Genomic DNA, 19,000 nt, shown 5'->3' with positions numbered 1-19,000 from the left:
TTGGGCTTCGAATATTCGAGAAATTATTTTATTTTCACTGTAAAAAAATTATGTCTTATACCCAAAAGCTTTAGAATGCATATTTTAATATTATTAGAACGGAATTTATTATCTTTGCTGATGCGATATATTAATGAAATATATAATCATAATAATTGTTCTAGAATGTATTCCTAAAAGTATGAAAGACACTGCTTTATATTAAAAATATTATGTAACGAAATTATTTTCGAATTCATTACATATATTTTTTAAATACGTTAAGAGTCAGAAAAAAAATATTTATAGGAAATATTTTCAATAATTCTAATGATAAAACAAATTTTATAATTTTTGCTAATATGATATATTATCATAATAGTTGTTCAATAATACATTTATTATAAAATAAAATAGAGCAAATAAAGCAGCGATTATTTTATTAAGTTCAGAAAATTCTTGAAATTATTTTATTTTTATCATAAAACGGAAATTTACGAAAATATTTGTATGCATTATTTCTAAAAGCTCTAGAATAAAGTTAACGTTATAAGAATAATTTTTATACAACATATTTACCAGAAAAATTGGAAATGTTATTTTCATACAACATTAATATTGTAAAAATCACAAAAATCTAATTTAAAAAAATGAATAAATTATAATTCAGCAATAAATTATAATTTATAAAACTTACTCCTTCGCCTTTAAAGTCAATTAGTGTTGATTGTCAATTGTGGTAAAAATAGCATTATAAGTATATTTAAATTCAGCGTAAAAATGTTTCGTGTAGTAAGCAAATTTTTCACGCATATACAAACATGAAAAATTAATGTTTGTTTTTTTTTTTATAAATTTAACACTAATTTAAAGCAAAGATATTTTATTAATAAGTTTTTTATGCATTTATTTAATATATATTTAATCTAATATTAATAAATAGTGATCTGATGCTAGCAATAAAAATTATTATCTTATGAAAAATAAAAATCTAAAATAAATATATTGTTATGTATAATGTATAAATTCAGGAAAACTCGAAAAACCATTTTCAAAGAAATCTACTAAGCCGTAAACGTAAATACTATATAAAAAGTCTATCGGTAATACAAAAATATAAGGATTAAAAAAACATTGTTAAATAAATAGATTTAAAAAAGTATATATCTACGTCAATTTATATACACACAACTTATAAGCCATCTGTATAGCTCAAATTGCATTAAAGTTTATAACGCCTAATATATATAACGTAAAAGTTTTTTATCTCAATCACCCAAAAACACGCATAAGAAATTTAAACTTCTCTGAAACCGATACAAAACAATTGAACTTTATTGGTAACAATAAAAGCTCTACTAGAAACAAGAAAAGCTCACCTGTCGGTTGACACTCGTTCGTCGGCAGTCTGCTGTTGGAGCTGTCGAGTGCTGTTGTCGTTGCAGAGTAGCTATCCCAAGGGCTGTCAGCGGAATACTGCGCCGTGGAAGGAGCCGCGCGCTGTTTTTACTCAGGAGGCCGACCAATGGCGGCGTCCGCCGACACCTGCCCAATCAACACACCTCGCTCGGGTCCACGGCGTCAACGTGCGAGGCCATGTCATCTGCTCAGCGTCCCACGTATGCGGCGATATGCAATGCGCGTATGTAAATAATGCCCGTACTATTTGATTGGAGTTGATTGAAAATGGAAACCGTGGAAACAATGAAGTCGTGAACATGTGAATGTTTATTTTTATTTGCATGGTTTTTCGAAAAAAATAAACGATTCTTCAATAGCATATTTAATTTCAAACATACGTCCCGCCTTAAATAAATGCCATTCCAAATTTGCACCCTTTAAAGTAAAATTTAAAAAATAAATCTGTTGTTGAATGAAAATTAATATATATATTGCCACTTAACGCCCACATTAAATACATCAAAATCCAATTGAAATATGTATATATATTGTATATATTACATCTATATATTTATTAATTTCTAAAGATTTATCACCTCTTTCTTAAATGTCAAATATTGGTGACAGTAAATTGTGTGGGTTTAAACTTGTGTTATTGATCAACGAGAAGTTGGTTACAGTAATCAAAAATATATCTTTACAATAATGTTGATAAATTTAACCAGTGCAGATTAATATAGTTATGTTTTGTACATGGAAGTTATTTTTATACATTTCATGTTTATAATATAATCAAACCTAATGATAAACATTATTTAAGTCCAAGTTAAAATTGTTAAATCGGTTCTTTTGAGATAAATTTCACAACGTTGCTATCATTTTAAATATCCAACCCAGATATTATTCTTTACTTTTTAAATTAATAGAGTTCCCGAATTATTTTGACTATAAATTTTTAATTTGCCTAAATGTAATTCTAGTGTGAAGATAATAGTATTGAGCAGATAAAATTCATTGTGTAGAATACTAGTGAAGCGAAGTACTCCTTATTGTTGGAAAAATTAAAGAAGAATAATGAGTTCAGGACGTATCCGTATTTGTATTCTGATGCCATTTTGCTAGGAGCGCTAGAATACAATTCATTGCATTTTCAGCGTAGCGTTTACTTAATAAAGCATTTTTAGAGTTGCTTTGCAGCAGTGTCGGAAATCTGTCAATATTTCGTGACTTTTGGCTGCGAGTTTTAGTGAGCCCTAAAGAGTCGCGATCGCATCCCCTATTCTTGACCGTTACGGTCAAGACGTCAGCGCTTGAGAACCCTCATTTTGTATGTGCGGATGATAAAATTACATATATTTTATAATTTAAAATGCGCAATAAATCTATATAAATTAAATGTATCGCCTGGCAATAAAATAAGCCTGTGAGCATTTGTAGGCTATAAAATATTTATGCGATAAATTGCCGTGGCGGTAAATTTCTGACGGTTAATTTATGGCGGTAAATTGCTGGCGATAATTTTTTTAGACTCCCTTCTTAAAACCCTTAAAATAAAATTCACGAGCCTTAACGTTTTCTTAAAATACATAAAATTAATTATGAAAATTAAGTTATAATACGATATTTTATAATTATTTAAACATCGCGAATTTTTATTTGCGTAATAGAGCTATAGTCGATATGAATATAATTATATTAATTTTATATTTTAATTTAAGGCAATCTTTGTATGATATTTACAAATAACTTTATTTGATACACATTGTTAAAAATGCATAAAAATATAACTCAATTTATAATTGACATAATAACCAGTGGTAACAACACAACTGGTGTTTGCATGTTTTTAATAACACGTAAAACTGTAAATTTATCCAAAGTTGTTTATTTTTATTTACATATAAATATAGGATTGAATATGGATTTTTAAATGTAAAAAATAGATATATAAATTAAATTGTGAAAATATACATGTGTATGTATAATATTTTTAATATTATAAATATTTTTGTCCCATTACAATACGACCTCTATAATATTTATATATGGTATTATAAATTACTTAATAATTTTTAAAATATTACTTTTAAAAGAAAGATATACATAGATAAAAAATAAGTAATTAAAATTTTAATTTAAAAAGTACAAAGACAACTTATGTTTATTAGTAATATAAATGTTGAATAAATCCAATTTTTAACTTTGTAAAACTAAAATCAAGGGCATATTAAACTAAAATAAAGTACATTTTCTTTTAAAGAGTTATTTTTTAAATCCATACATTATGTATTAATTAAGTAGTTCATAAAAAATCTACGAATGAATTCATTCAAGTAAATAGTATAAATTAGTTTAAATGTTGTATATATTACAATGATAAATACAATTTATTCATAACCCATATTTCAGTTTAAAAGTGTTAATCAAAGCATAAATATTTATGAACTTCTTGAGTATTGTATTTCACAAAAATAGACTTTCAAATCGATTAGAATTTGTGATTTTATAGGGTTAGAGTTGATTATATCAATATTAAATTATATAATATGTAATAAAAAATAAAGGAACAAATATTTATATGTAAAAAAAATATTACGTTATGGTTTTATATAATATAATAATTGAAAAATGAACTAACAAAGCGTTTTTGTTCAGCAATTGAAGAAAAGCATTATTAAATTCACTTTCACCTTATTTTAAAATAGTACACTATAAAATAGGTTATTATTGCGCAACAATTTTTATTAAATGCAAGTTAAAACACTTTAAATAATGAGAATATTAAATAAATAAAAAACATTGCAAAGAATTGTGTAATACAAAAATTGACAATTTAATTTTAATATGTCAAAGATAAATTAAATTATAATAAATATAGCATAAAAATATATAAAATTTATGTTTCATATTTATTATTAATATTATAATATAATTAATCCGATTAAATATACTTTATATTTTGGTTAAAGAGGTATTTTTAGTCTTTGACATACTGTTATATCAAATTAAAAATAATTAATTTTTAATATTCCTTTGTAAGTAACTACGTGCATTATGCGTAAATCTGTTTTTTTATCTATCCAATTAATGATTTCTTAAACTTAAAAATATAAATGATTATTATGAACCACTTATTTTACGCACAACATTTAAAAAATAATTATAATGTCTAGTTTTATTTATTATATAATAATGCATTTTATAAATTATTTATTTATTAAAATATAAAATCTTTATGTTATGATTAAATTTACTTTCGATTAATATAAAATTGTATCAATTTTATTTATAGTTATTTTTAATTCGTTCTAATAATTTGAACTGAACAAACGCATCAACAAATTATCATCACTGTTAAAAGAAATGTAATTAGTTAATTGATTATTAAAGAATAGTGCAAGTTTATAGTGACATTCTTCACCAATTACTTCTTGTATGTGAAAGGGCAAAGTAATATCGTAAAAAGCTAATAATACCAAGTTAACTGCATTTAAAGTATGATTCCATTTTATATTGTCCATTCAGTATATTTTTACATAAGCAATATTGAGTAGGATTTGATATTAGAAAATGTGTTTTATATTTGCATTTGGAAATTGCAAACAAAGGGTCTCCTTGAAGAACTATAAACTCATATCCACTTGTGTTACGAATTTCTCATTCGATGGGTTATATATAATTTAATATATATTTTATAGATCAACCTGAATGTGGTAAAGATTAATCAGCATAATTTTTAATAAATATTTTTTTAATATATATTAAGTGTAATAAACAAAAAATATGGTAAAATATTAAAAAAAAAAATTTTTGCCATTCCACCCTGACATTCATTATAAGTATCATGTGAGTGAATTGCTCATTAGCAGGACAGTTAAAAATCAATGATTATTCTCTCAAAATTTCTTGTTGCTATCTCCTTAATAAATTTATTGACAGTCATTACATATATTTTCGTCTTGCATTTTCCATTCCTTACTTGAAAATTTTCGTTCTTAAGTCTTTGTGAATAATAAATCTTGGAACATACCACTGAGCATCACTCTGAAAAAAATATATTTTATTCTATATTTTCTAGACAGGATGGTTCGAAAACTTGTGTTTGGTAATCAGAGAATATGTGCCTTTTTCTTTATTATTTTTCCCCAGTTTTCATTTTCTAGAAAAATTTGGTGGTATATACATTTGCGGTTGTTTTTTTTTTGTTGCTTTTTAGACTCTAGAGAGAAAAATTAAATAAAAAAATATTGGTTCATATATTATTTATTCAATTTTAAAAATATTAGAATAGGTTTTATTTTTATTTAAATATTCTAATGATTCTTAGCTTTTATTTACTGTTTTAAAGTTGTGAGTATTTTTATAGTAGCGCATTAATGTGTGCAAATGGTCATGTTACCTAACAATTTTTTTTTTTTATAAATATGTAAATGTTTATTTTACATGAATAGTATTGAAATAAATATATTTTAAACAATTGTGAAATATAAATCAAAAAAAATATTTCACTGAAATATCAACCGTTCCAACGTTAAATCCTTTTAACTCGCGTTTTTTAATTAGATAATATATTTTTTCTGTAAAAGTTAGAGAATATAATTTATTTAAAACTTATCATCCGCTATTTATTCAGCTAATAATTAAATTAAACTAAGCTATAAATTGTTAAATTAATATTATTTCAGGTGGCAATTTCAGCTATTATATTTATCTGAGACACATTTAAGCAAACGTGCATACATAAACGTGATATTTACGTAAATGCTAAAAAATTCTCTTATACTAAATATATATTAAATTTTACTGATTTCACGAAAAAACAATAAACTATTATTTTTAATTACGTCTATAAAACTATAGCAAAATTATATTTTAATCTTTCGTATTGTAATTTGCATTAATTTCCTACATACCTAACAATAATTCAAGCTTGTCTCTGAACGACACTCTGGAGGGTTTGCTTTTCAACTGTAATTATTTTATTGTTTTGTCTTGAGCGTTAAATTTAATCTAATTTTAAACTGGCATCCATAATTGAATAACTACGAATTCGAGTTTGAAAAGTCGTTTCCCGGATAGCCAACGAGAAACTTAGTAACAAAAAGTAAAACTACAATTTCTTGAAACAAAATTTTGCATCTGAGAAAAATATATTAAACGTTGATAAATTTATACAATGTTTGTCATAAACATTTCATCAGAAAGTTATATTTGAGCGACATGTAATTATAAAAAAAGCTTTACATCGAAAGCATTTTGAAACACTTTTTTTATCAAAGCAGCTGAAAAGTATACATACATATACATATATATACATATACATATACATATATATATATATATATATATATATATATATATATATATATATATATATATATATACATATATATATATATTGCACTTGTCAAAAAAACTCAATATATTCACTAAATATGATATATGCACTTGTCAAAAGCGAAATTGACTTTCGATTAAATCAAGTAACTTATCTGGATGGTTTTTTTGTCATCCACTGTATTACCCAAACCTTACTCCTTCCGACTACCATTTATTTGGATCGATGCCACACTTCCCAAATGAAAAAAATCAAAATGCGAACGATGTGAAAAGGTAGCTATTACGATACGATTTTTCATTATTTTTTAAAATATGTTGTCCACACAAATATATAACATAAATGAAACTATCGATCAAATTATAATGCTAGTAGAAATACATATATGTATGTAAATGTATTTGTTTATGACTACTAAAATGCCAATGAAAATATAATTTCACTGGTAACTAGGGATTCTGTGTCGAGACAACCCGGGAATTTATTCCCGAGAATTCAAAGATTTTTTGCTGTCTCGAGTCCCGGGAATTTAAAAATTAATAACCCGGGACTCGAGACTTTCCGAAGTGCAATTTCACAAAAATGTGTAAAGAGCGAATTTGATGTCGAGCTTAATTTATGTCTCGATATGAAGACAAGGTGGAATTCCTTATTACCCATGATCTCGAGATTTTGAAAGTTACGAAATTGCATTAGAAAATCATTAATTGATCTTGGCATCGGCCAAATTTGGAATGAATCGAACATTCACGTATTGGATAATATTTGTGAAGTACTCACTCCTATAAAACTGGCAGTTGAAGCTCTAAGTCGTCGAGATGCCATTTTATTAACTTCCGAAATTATTGTTAATTTCCTTTTAAAAAAAATATTTGAAGTCAACACAACTCTGTCGCACGAACCACCAAAATATTTCAACGACTAGAAATAAAAAATTCAACTTTAAAAAGGAATTTCAGATATTAGACTCAACTATCAAGCAAACTCCGAATCTAGAGCTTTTATTCAAATCATTGCTTACAATTAAGCCAACATCTACAGAAAGCGAGAGTTTTTTCTACATCTGGAATATTTGCCACAAAAACCAGGAACAGGCTATGTGATTCATCATAAAACGCCTTGGTGTTTTTAAAAACATATTTTTCCTTACAAAAGTAAAGGTTTTAACTTAATATTGATATAAATATTTCGATTAAAAAAATTGTAATAAATTAAATTTAAATAAATATCGAATAAAGTGTTTTTAAATTGTTTCAATAAATTTTCACCTATCGTACCTATAACACAAATAATATAAGTTATTAATAATAAATTAATTAAAGTTAATATTAATAAGTTAATTTTTTACCATAATTTTTAATACCATAATAAGTCTCGAGTCCCGGGAATCGAAAAAACCCGAGACTTCCGAATCCCTACTGGTAACACACATGCACTGTAACATACATACAAATATGATACTTAATGTGATATCACTCACTGCACATATTATAATCTTTTATATAAATAAAAAAAAAACACTATTGCTCTGGGGTTTGTATCATATTTATATAATATAATAATCTCGATTATTAGGATTAAAAAATAATTAAATATACACACATATAAATCTAAACCAAAAGTTGTATAAGTCATACAGGAACAATACGAATGAATAAAAAATAAATTTCAAAGCAATATTTATTTACCTAAGATGATACTTGATTAAATTAATTTTTTCTGTATAGAAAATAAAGAAAAACGCAAAGGGCTGGTATTTATTTCATTTACAAAAGATTTTTTTGCATCATGGAAATTCAATGTATTTTCTGTGGTAATTAAAACTTTTATATTGTGAGCACGTGATGTTTACGCTACATATTAATCTTTATAATTTTATACACTACAGAAACTGTATAAACAATGGTATTTGAACTTTATAATTTTTTCACCTGTGTTTTTATGGCTTACTTTTTAATTAATGTTCAATTTACATACATAATATTTTATATGACGCACAACGTCAACATTGCACAACGTCGCTGTGTTTAATTACATATACACTTGAATAATAATTGACATATCTTATAATAAAATAAAGTAAATACTTTTTTATTATAAATGTACACGAATATTATCATACAAAGGTAAAGTCTAAAAAAATTGATTATAAGATTGAAAAAGCTCATTTGACTTCTCGCAGAGATATGTCATCGGTTTGTTTGGAATGTTAAATTAACTTATTTTATATTTGACGTTTCAATTTAGATTATATTTTTTATGGGATATTTTATATATGAAGCATATTTTGTAGTATATATATATTTTATGAAATAAATTATTTATATCTAAATATATTAAGGTCAGATAGGATTATTTCGGTCCAAATTCAACATTTCTTTAAGGGACAAAAGTTTATTCGCTTTCAAATTTTCAAGAATAAAACTTTTAGTAAATACGAAGATCCCTTTGGGATTTTCGTACTATGCACTCAAACGGGATTCCGACCTTAGTTTTCTTAAATAAATAATTCAATTCACAGTTTTGATCTTTGATGTAACTGAATTACAACGATAATTACGGAGTTTCTGAACGTTATACACAATGTGTACCTTTATAATAAATTATCTCAGTAATAACAAACATTTATGTTTATTTTAGTAGTATAAAAGCAATACATACTTAATTAATAAAATTTTAATTGTTAATAATACATATGAGATTAAGAAAAGTTTTTATATAATTTTTTTTATAATTGCCAAATTATGATTAACTTAATTTTGTTTTGATAATAACCAGTTTTTTTATAATAGAATACAGTATTATTATTTATAACTAACTATGTCACGCAAAATTTAAATATATTATATTATTAATAATTTTTAATTGCATAAACATTATTATATATTTAATATAATAATAATATATTTAAAATGGTAAAATAACATGATATTAAAAATCCAGTTTAAAAAGCTCTTAGGAAGATTTGTAAGCAAATGTTATTATATATTGTAGATTTTTCCCAATTTTACATAAGAACATACACCAATATAATAAAGTTTTTAATGCTGTATTAAAATGAAACCACTAAATGGTATATAAAAATCCTATATAAAATGCTATATAAAAATAAAACCACTAAAATATAATTCCTTTAAAAGTAAAAAATCGATGTTTTTCGATACAGCAATAATCAGAAATGTGAATTATTATGCAGTACTAATCGATGAAAATGATTGTAAAGAATTAATATTTTTTCTATAGTAGCAATTGTTTAACTGTTAACAGTTTAACTTTTTTGTTTTATATATATTTATATATATATATATATATATATATATATATATATATATATATATATATATATATATATATATATATATATATATATATATATATATATATATATATATATATATATATATATATATATATATATATATATATATATATATATATATATATATATATATATATATATATATATATATATATATATATAAAGATTGCTTTTCCGGACTTTAGTCATCTGTGTTGATTTAGAGTGATTAGGTGTGGGGATTCCAACCAACTGCACTTTTACTTCTGAGAACATTCAAACGACCATTTCAAACATTATGAAAAGGAAATACCAACTCTACAGACAAAAAGGAGATATTTCAATGCTATTCGATTGCCTAATATCTGAAAGATTATCACCTGATTGATCATCTGATTAGCACATCCGTTCTGAAGCGTTAACCACTCGTAAGCAAGTAAGTGGTCACCTTGAAATTACTTTCACTTCAAAGCGTAAATATATTTCAAGCAAAAAACCACCATCATCATATGTATTATCAAAAAAAATAATTTATATAAATTTTCATATATCACGGATTTTGTATATAATATACCCACTTTATACACGATGTATTGAAAATTCCGATAATATTAAAGTAAAGCTAGTAAAGCGCCCTTTTTTGGGTATCTTAATAATTTATATACAATCTGTAAAAAAGATTTTTTACTATTTTAAAAACAAACAGCCCACACATTTTAGATCCTCACATATAATACATATACCACGTCGTTTACGGTATTACAAAGTTTAAGGTAACACCACTTGCAGTTAACCACACAACCTTTCGAGATAACATGCAAATAACACCCCTCCCTGACCTAGAATATCCTCCAATACAAAATATAAGTAATACGTTAATCCTCCGTTTGCGGCGAAATTGAATGAGCCAAGAACGATGGAAGGAAACTGTGGAAGGCTTCCAAGGATTTAATCACGCAGCACCAGCGGCGCTCAATCGGTAATCCCATTATGGTTATTTCGATCTGTTCGACTGGGCGGAACAGTGATTCGCAAACATTCCATAAGACGTCCAACGTGGTGGTTATCGTTTAATATTTTATATATTGCGTATATACACTATAAAGAAAAATCGCATGTTCGCGTGTTATAGTAGATGCGATTTTTCCCCATAGTGCGATTTTCGATTTCCGTGGGTGTTATTGTGAACGAATTCGGGTAAGCGCTACGTATCAAGTTTTTAACTCTTTTGAGAAAATTGCGTCTATGGATACATATAGATGAATGCGTATAGAATATAAAATAATAAATCAAGCGGGTTTGTCTGTAAAGAGTTTGTTCTTACACTTTGGATAAGGCATAAAGAAAAAGTTTAGACACAGAGTTAATTTAGTATATTTTTTGCTATAATTTAATGCATATTTCATTTTAAAAACTACAATTTACTCTTTGGATAACAGGTTTATATTTATTTTTAATTTAAATGATATAAATATGTACATTAAGTATTTTTTTTAAATGTAGTTAAATGTTTTCAACAAATTTTAGAATAAGTTTTACTCTTAATAACGTAGATCAACTTTGTTTATCGAGTCAGAAACTATTTATGTAGTACTTACATGAGTGACACATATGTAATAACTTTCATGTTTAACTTAATCATCAACCCAATATTTTCAAGTTTGATTAAAAAGAGCTTGGAAAATCTTAATCTTAAATTTAAATTCATATCGAACGGGAAAAAAATATTATCTACCTTAATGATACTAGAAAAATATTTATTTCATCTTTGTAAAATGTTTGATGCTTCGATGCAAGAAGTATATTATGTGATATTTTTTCTTAGAAGATCAACAATATAATTATAATATGGTATTCTATTTAATAAACTAGTTAGAGTTTTATTCGATTTTATTACATATGTTAGGACAGACGATGAATAGCAAGATATCTTTTTCGAGCGATGGTGGAAAAGTAGGCGTAGGGATGATGTCCGTGGGAGGTCCTCAATGGTATTGTAGGTGGCATGACAGCGGCAGTACAGCGTAGGATGATCCCTCTCTGCTTATGGAGAAGTCCATGACAATATGTTGTTCGCAGGCGGCGGGATTAAGATTAAGTATCCAGGGCTGCAAAGCTTGCTGACCAATCACAATCATCTGATTAATCACTGTTATATATTTATAATTCCGATTGATTGGAACAGATTAGGTTTTCCTAGATTTTCTTAATCTCACAGATGAATAATTAAAATAAATCTGGTTAGTTCGTGCTATGTGACATCTATTGATTGTAATGAAAAATGGATATTAATGTCATATTAGATGTATATCAATATTTTGGAAATTTATATATATAAAATAACTTTGAAATATATTATTGTTGAAAAGCGTCATGTATCTTTGATACACTCTATACATTTTAATGAACGTAAAGATCTTTATAGAAATTTAAATTTGCATTGAAGAAGCCAGAGCGGTCCATTCGCGTAAAGAGAGTGTCAGATGGTCATGACCTTAATATAAAAGGATGAATAAAGACCGCGAGATTATAATATTATATAAAACATTTTCTCTAACCTTGCCTAATGTTTAATAATAACGTAGGCTGCACATTGATTTGACATTATGATTATATATTATTATAAGAGGTTAGCTTTCGCAGCTACTGTATGTATATATAGAATTATATACAGGGTGTTGATATCTTATGATCTATCTCAAAAAACTCTTTAATATAAAGGCGTTAAAAACAAATGAATAATTTTAATGTATAGCATTATTAGTGACCGTTTAAAAAAATAGTTTTAGCACAAATATATTGTTGCGATTGGATAGTGATGTGGTCTCAAAAGCATATATTAACAGATATGGTTCAGAATTATATTCATTTAATTATTTTCGGGTTTTCCTGCATTAATATATCATGAGATATCAGTATTCTAAAGTACGTGGGTTTTTTGTCTGACTTAATATGTATATACATTTTCATATTACTCATTTAATCAGCTACATTTATCAGTAATAAATTTCAACGTTTAATTTTCCAGTATCGTTACCTCCCCTACAGAGTCGATTTGCATACAGTCATGTTCAATTAAGCCTCACTTGACGTATCGTTCGTTAATCGCTGTATAAATACATTTCAGAGCTGATAGCGCTCGGAGCAAAATTAACCACAAAATGGAAAATTTTCTTAATTGATGTTTTGGAATTGGATTATTCTCACTCGAGCGAGTATTCTTATGCTTGTGGAGAAGAGAAAAAGAAGAGTGAAAAGTACGCGCAAGCAAAATTTCGTATTAGCGAAATAAGTTGGCGAAGGAACAAATTAGTCGACCGAGTCGAATGAAACAATTGTAAACCAAATTGAAAAGACTTGTAAATCATTTTAATCGATGACCACTGAAGAAGGGTTTCCCATTACCTCTCACAAAAACGCGCAAGAAATAAATCATATTTTATAATATTTAAAATCAATCGAAGTAGTTGTAGTAATGAATCCCTTGCAATTTATTATGGCAATAGTATTATCTTTTAATCGAGACTGATAGATGTTAAATAAAAGGAAATATCTTAAAAATAATAAATACTGTTTGATATAAATGTATTTTAAAATGGTTATATAATTTAATTTAATAAATATATAATTAAAAGTTCCAGAAATAGATCAAGTCATTATCTTCTTAGGAAGAGTTTTGGGATGACCACGCTAAATACGTTTCATTGATGATATCCATGGGTTAAATTAAACTGGTAACATTAGACGATAAAAAAATTGTAACCAAAAGACCTTCGTTCATTTAGATAAGAAGCAGCATTATCTACTACCTGACAATACTGCTTTATGTTGCAATCTTTACTGTCTAAAATAAAATATTTCTTAAGAAAGCCATTTGGTTTTGAATCAATCTTCAAAGTTCTGATGAAAGATTTTTATTTCAGTCCTCTATCCTTAGTGTTTGTTTAATACGTCACAACAGACGCGCATTCTCATTCAAAATCAATATTATCTAAAATAAATATTTCGACTAGCCAATATTATCTACCTGCTATAAATTTCGCTAATTTTACCTTTAACCTGTGTATAAAAACAAAACTCATTTCATTGTATAAAACATATTTGTTAAGCCTATTAACGATATAATTAATTATTTATATTACAATTAACTGTACATTAAAAGTTTGCCCGGCCGCTAATTTAAAGCTCTCGATGCATTATCGTATTACTCCAAACTTTATTACGAATAACCCACGTAATCCGAAATTCATTTTAAACATAATAAGATAACTTTCAAGGCTTTCGACAATGGAGACAGGATGCTTTATAGCGTAGTAGCTACATTCATACACGTTTCAGACTCAACAAGTAGTTTATACATAAAATAACACTGCACCTATACTGAATGTATAGTACAGTCCAGTCGTACATAATATCATAAATATGTGGGTTATATGAAAAGTTGTATTTAAAATAGTTTAGCTTTTTTAATCGATTCCAACGTGAGACTATGAACAGCTAGGAAAAATCAATATGTAATGACCGTATGGAATTTTAATTATATAATAATCACTACTTCTGATCTTGAAATACAAAATTAATAATAAGATTCCCATAGGATTCAAACCTAATCATTTAGTCGTCAACATATACCAATGATTTATCATGCTGTTAAAAACATGATTAAAAACATGGTGAAGCAGTAGGCTATACTTTATCTAATATTTTAAAAGTAAGCGTAGGAATTTTTAGATGTATTTATATTCATGTGTACACATTAGCATTTATTATTATTATTACTTAAAATCAGTTTGTCAAAACGTAATGGAAGGTTATTTAAATATTTTCGAAAAATAAACTTTTCCAAAATCTGAATATTGATATTGTGAAAAATCATATCGAAATATGTTTGCTTTAGTAACATATAAAATCAAAGAGAGTGCTTTTAAGTATAATATCCGACAATTATTAGAGTGGTTTAATTACCGTTTTATCATCAACGAAGACAACTACTGTGTAAATGTCAACAACCTAGAACAATACAATATGGTTTATAATAATTAATAAAGTAAATGAAAATTTATCTCACATGCGATTTGAGCACCTTTACCACAGCTCACAATTATGAAGGGTATATGAGCTTGACACATAGCTGCCACTTCGTTTTAGACTTGGAACAACGAGAGTTTAGCCGAAATAGCACAACCGAGACAAAAATATTGGCCAGTACATATACTTGAGCATCGCGAAGAGACTTTTTAATCGCTCATTTAGATGTACTCTTTGTTTTAGAGATCTGTGAGAGACTAATGATTCACTATATATTTTTTATTCAACAAATATTACCGATAAAAATTATATTTTATCTAGATACATTTGCATATGATGAATAGTATCAAACGTAGCACATTTTAATAATTTTCAAGTCAATATTGAATTTCGATTATTTATTTTAATTGCATTATTCAAGTACTTATTTTGGGCAGGATAAAAACATATTATATAAAATGATTTCAGGAAAGGAATTTCAATTTTTTAATTAAATATTGAATAGAGAAACTATGTATTGTAAGTCTAAACATTTTTATTAAAAAATACTATATGGCGAAGACCTTGTGAGTATAATTATTTTTTAAATTAACACATGCCCAAGGAAACCCTAATATGCGTTATTAATTTATATAACCAAATAAAAACAACTTTTTGCTTACTAAATAACTTGTTACCATAAAGTTTGTCGTTAATTGGAAAAGTCTGCGATTTTTTTCAATTACTAGGAAAACTCACGACGTAACAAACACGTAGAGTTTCTTAATAATAAAGACATTGTAATGGAGCAATTACTATTTAAATTACCGAAAACAATAACACATGTCGATGATAGAACGGACTAATCAAGCAACGAAATGATTTTCAAAATTGAATATTTCATGAAGAAAAATCGAGGAGAGTCAAAAAAAAATCACTTTCCCTAATAATTTAACAAACAATAAGAGACCAAATAAACTATTAACGAGTAGCAAAAGTGCGTAATTATTTTTTTAATAATAATATACCGGTTACTGGCCGCATAGTTATTTTATGAGATTTCATTATCGAGTTTCTTATAGTAAGCTTTTAAAATAATGTTAAAAATTTTTAGACAAAAATGTATTATAATGTAAGTATGTAGAGAGAGTTAAAAATTATACTATATTATAAATGATGTGTATTAAATATAATTTTATGTAAAATAATATAGCGCTTAAATAATTATTCATAACATTCATAAGGAAAGCGGTAAAATGTTAATTTGAATATGATCAGTAATTTATCATAATTTTCAATGAGAAATATTGCAAAATTATTCAATATACTGATTATAATAAAACATTAAAGTTATCTTCCTGAAGGCTTAATCGCAAACGAGGGGCGATAAAAACTGTCAAATACTTGTAACGTGCAAGGATTAAAATTGAACCGATGGCAACAATGATGAATCGCTTTTTCCCCAAAACTGGTTAAACGCTTTTCACGGAAAACCATTATAAATATACGTACGTCACACGTCATACATATATTTAATAGTTTCCCGTAAAAGTTGAACATTCTGGCGCCGTGAGATCGCCCCATTTACTTTTTACCAGATAACAATCCCGCGATATAGCCATATCTATCCACTTCTGCGATTTATCAAGCAGACTATCGTCCATTAGGGGTCTGATTTACAAACTAGATAGGGTTTTTCCCGAATGTGCATTCCGATTATTGGAAATTACATATTTATCTCATATTGGATGATAATGCGACAAGTGGATTACGATTGTAATATATAAAGACTTTCCCCGTTTGACTCGAAAAAAAATTCAATATAATTCATTTTTAGACGAACGGCAAAAATATTTGACGCGCAAACTAAAAAACAATTTTAATAATTGGTAAAAATTTAGCATGTCAGGATTAAATCAATTTAAAGTAAAATTATGACAAAAAAATACATTTACATGTGCGTATTACATCAAAAACAATTTTCGAAGGTGTCTAGGGTAGTGGATGGTTACATTATTTAAAAAAGAGGCTACAAAACAAACCATACATTTCAATACTAACTACATATTTTAACAAGTATTGTACTTAAATTTAAGTACATATGTTTTTCTGTAGTATGTACGTATTTTAATAATTTAAAAATATTTTAAAAGTGTATGTAGGACAATTTTTTGAAACTAATATCGAAAATTGCTCAAATTTTATTTTGTTGATAAAACTAAATTAAATTATATATATATATATGTATATTAAAATATAAATTTACTCCTAAATATATTATGTATTGCTCGAAAATATTGCTGTATTTTATATATACATTGATGTATTGTGGTCTTAATTACGATACATAAAAATATATATTTATACACATGCAATTGTATATTACGTATTTGAGAAAAACATGTTCATAGTAAATTGCATCGAACCTGTTAAATAAACAATAAATAATATTTTAATTTCTAGAATAAAAATGTTATGTATGTATATCAAGACTTTTTAAAGCTTGAATGTACATAGAATTCATACAATATAAGTAAACAAAACAGGTCAATTCAATCTATTTCTATAAACATATTATGTATATTTTTAGATCATAGCACAATTGTTATTTCAACAGCAGTACTTTGAAGAAATGCCATAAATAAGTTACACTTTTAAGATGTCTCGCGAACCGTTGATGCAACAAAAAAAGAAACATGAAATAAAAGCTCATTTGAAATCTTACTTTTTCGACAATTATTTTGGCTAAATGAAAAAATCTCAAAAGTGCGACCGTTTTTGTAACACTTGATGAAAATCATACACAATATTTATAGAAAGATCTTGTTATCTAACCATCATTTGTATAATAATTATTATCATAATTATATAATTATTAAATATATTATTCCTTGAGTAGTGCAATCAATTTTTGTTAATTCTTTATGGGTCGAATATATTATATTGTTTTAATTATGGACTATTCCAGGTCCAGTACAAATATTTTTTACATTTTTTCCTATATTGCGAAACAGCATAATTAATTATTATTTAATTTCAATTTTTAAATTCTATTATAACTACTTTCAATTGATAAAAAAACATTACTGTCTATTTTCGCTAAGTGAGGAGTGCAGAAACCATCCATGAAACTTCAGTACAAATTTGGGCTCACGTGTTTTTCAATCGAAGGGAAAAAAACTCCAGGACAGATTAAAAGTCCACCACTTTCACTATTTCGTAGATATAGTGGACGCCTTCCATTCCGGAACATAAAAATAACATTCGACTTAGAGTTTGCACAAACGCTTAATCAAAACTAGTTTTTTGTGTCGATTGGCACATTTCAAGTATTCGACTGCATTTCCCTGAGCCACACACATATGAATTGTCCACATTTATTACTGTATAAAATGTTTTGCAAATACCCGCTGGTAAAAACCAGGATACGCTTATCACATAAGCATATTCTTAGTATCACACGATCTTTACCAAGGGTAGTATTTTATACCCTTAACCCGATCTATTTCATTTTCATCCGACTACACAATAAAATATATATTTTTACTCAAACTCAATTGTAACGGATGTAGCCATGAAAACTGACGGTCAATTAGCTAGGTAACAACCCTAAAACAATATAGATATGCTCTTAAATGAGTGATAAAAAGTACTAAGAAATCCAAATAATGAAATAAAATTGAACCGAATAATTATTTCCAAGTTAACATTAAACAAATAGATATTTTCATATGTAATAAATGTATCCGAAATAACGCTATATATTACTGTAATAATACTTTATATTAAGGAAAATATTAGCTTCGGAACTAAAAAGTTTTGTGCGTTAAAATATTATCAGTATAAAATATTATCAGTTAATTACAATTATAAATAACATCAAACAGATGTCATTTATAATTGTAATTAACATACTATATTAATCGTATTTTAAAAGGAAAGGAACATCAGGTTTTAAAAAATATGACAATATTCCG

At 26.3% G+C, this 19,000-nt stretch overlaps 1 protein-coding gene across 1 annotated transcript in view; it reads right to left on the bottom strand.

Annotated features, from left to right (window-relative positions):
* Window positions 1-1,459, bottom strand: part of Tk (Tachykinin) — a 59,104-nt gene extending 57,645 nt beyond the window's left edge. The window contains exon 1 of the mRNA XM_088183077.1: window positions 1,359-1,459. The gene's annotated coding sequence lies outside the window, so the exon portion shown is untranslated. The remainder of the gene's footprint in view (window positions 1-1,358) is intronic.
* Window positions 1,460-19,000: the final 17,541 nt, after the last annotated feature.

Source organism: Plectrocnemia conspersa, unplaced genomic scaffold, assembly GCF_051122295.1.
Source record: "Plectrocnemia conspersa isolate PC_06_02 unplaced genomic scaffold, ASM5112229v1 ptg000003l, whole genome shotgun sequence".
Classification (NCBI taxonomy): Eukaryota; Metazoa; Arthropoda; class Insecta; order Trichoptera; family Polycentropodidae; genus Plectrocnemia; species Plectrocnemia conspersa.
Note: the sequence above shows the minus strand (reverse complement) of the source record. Positions and strands in the feature narration are given on the sequence as shown.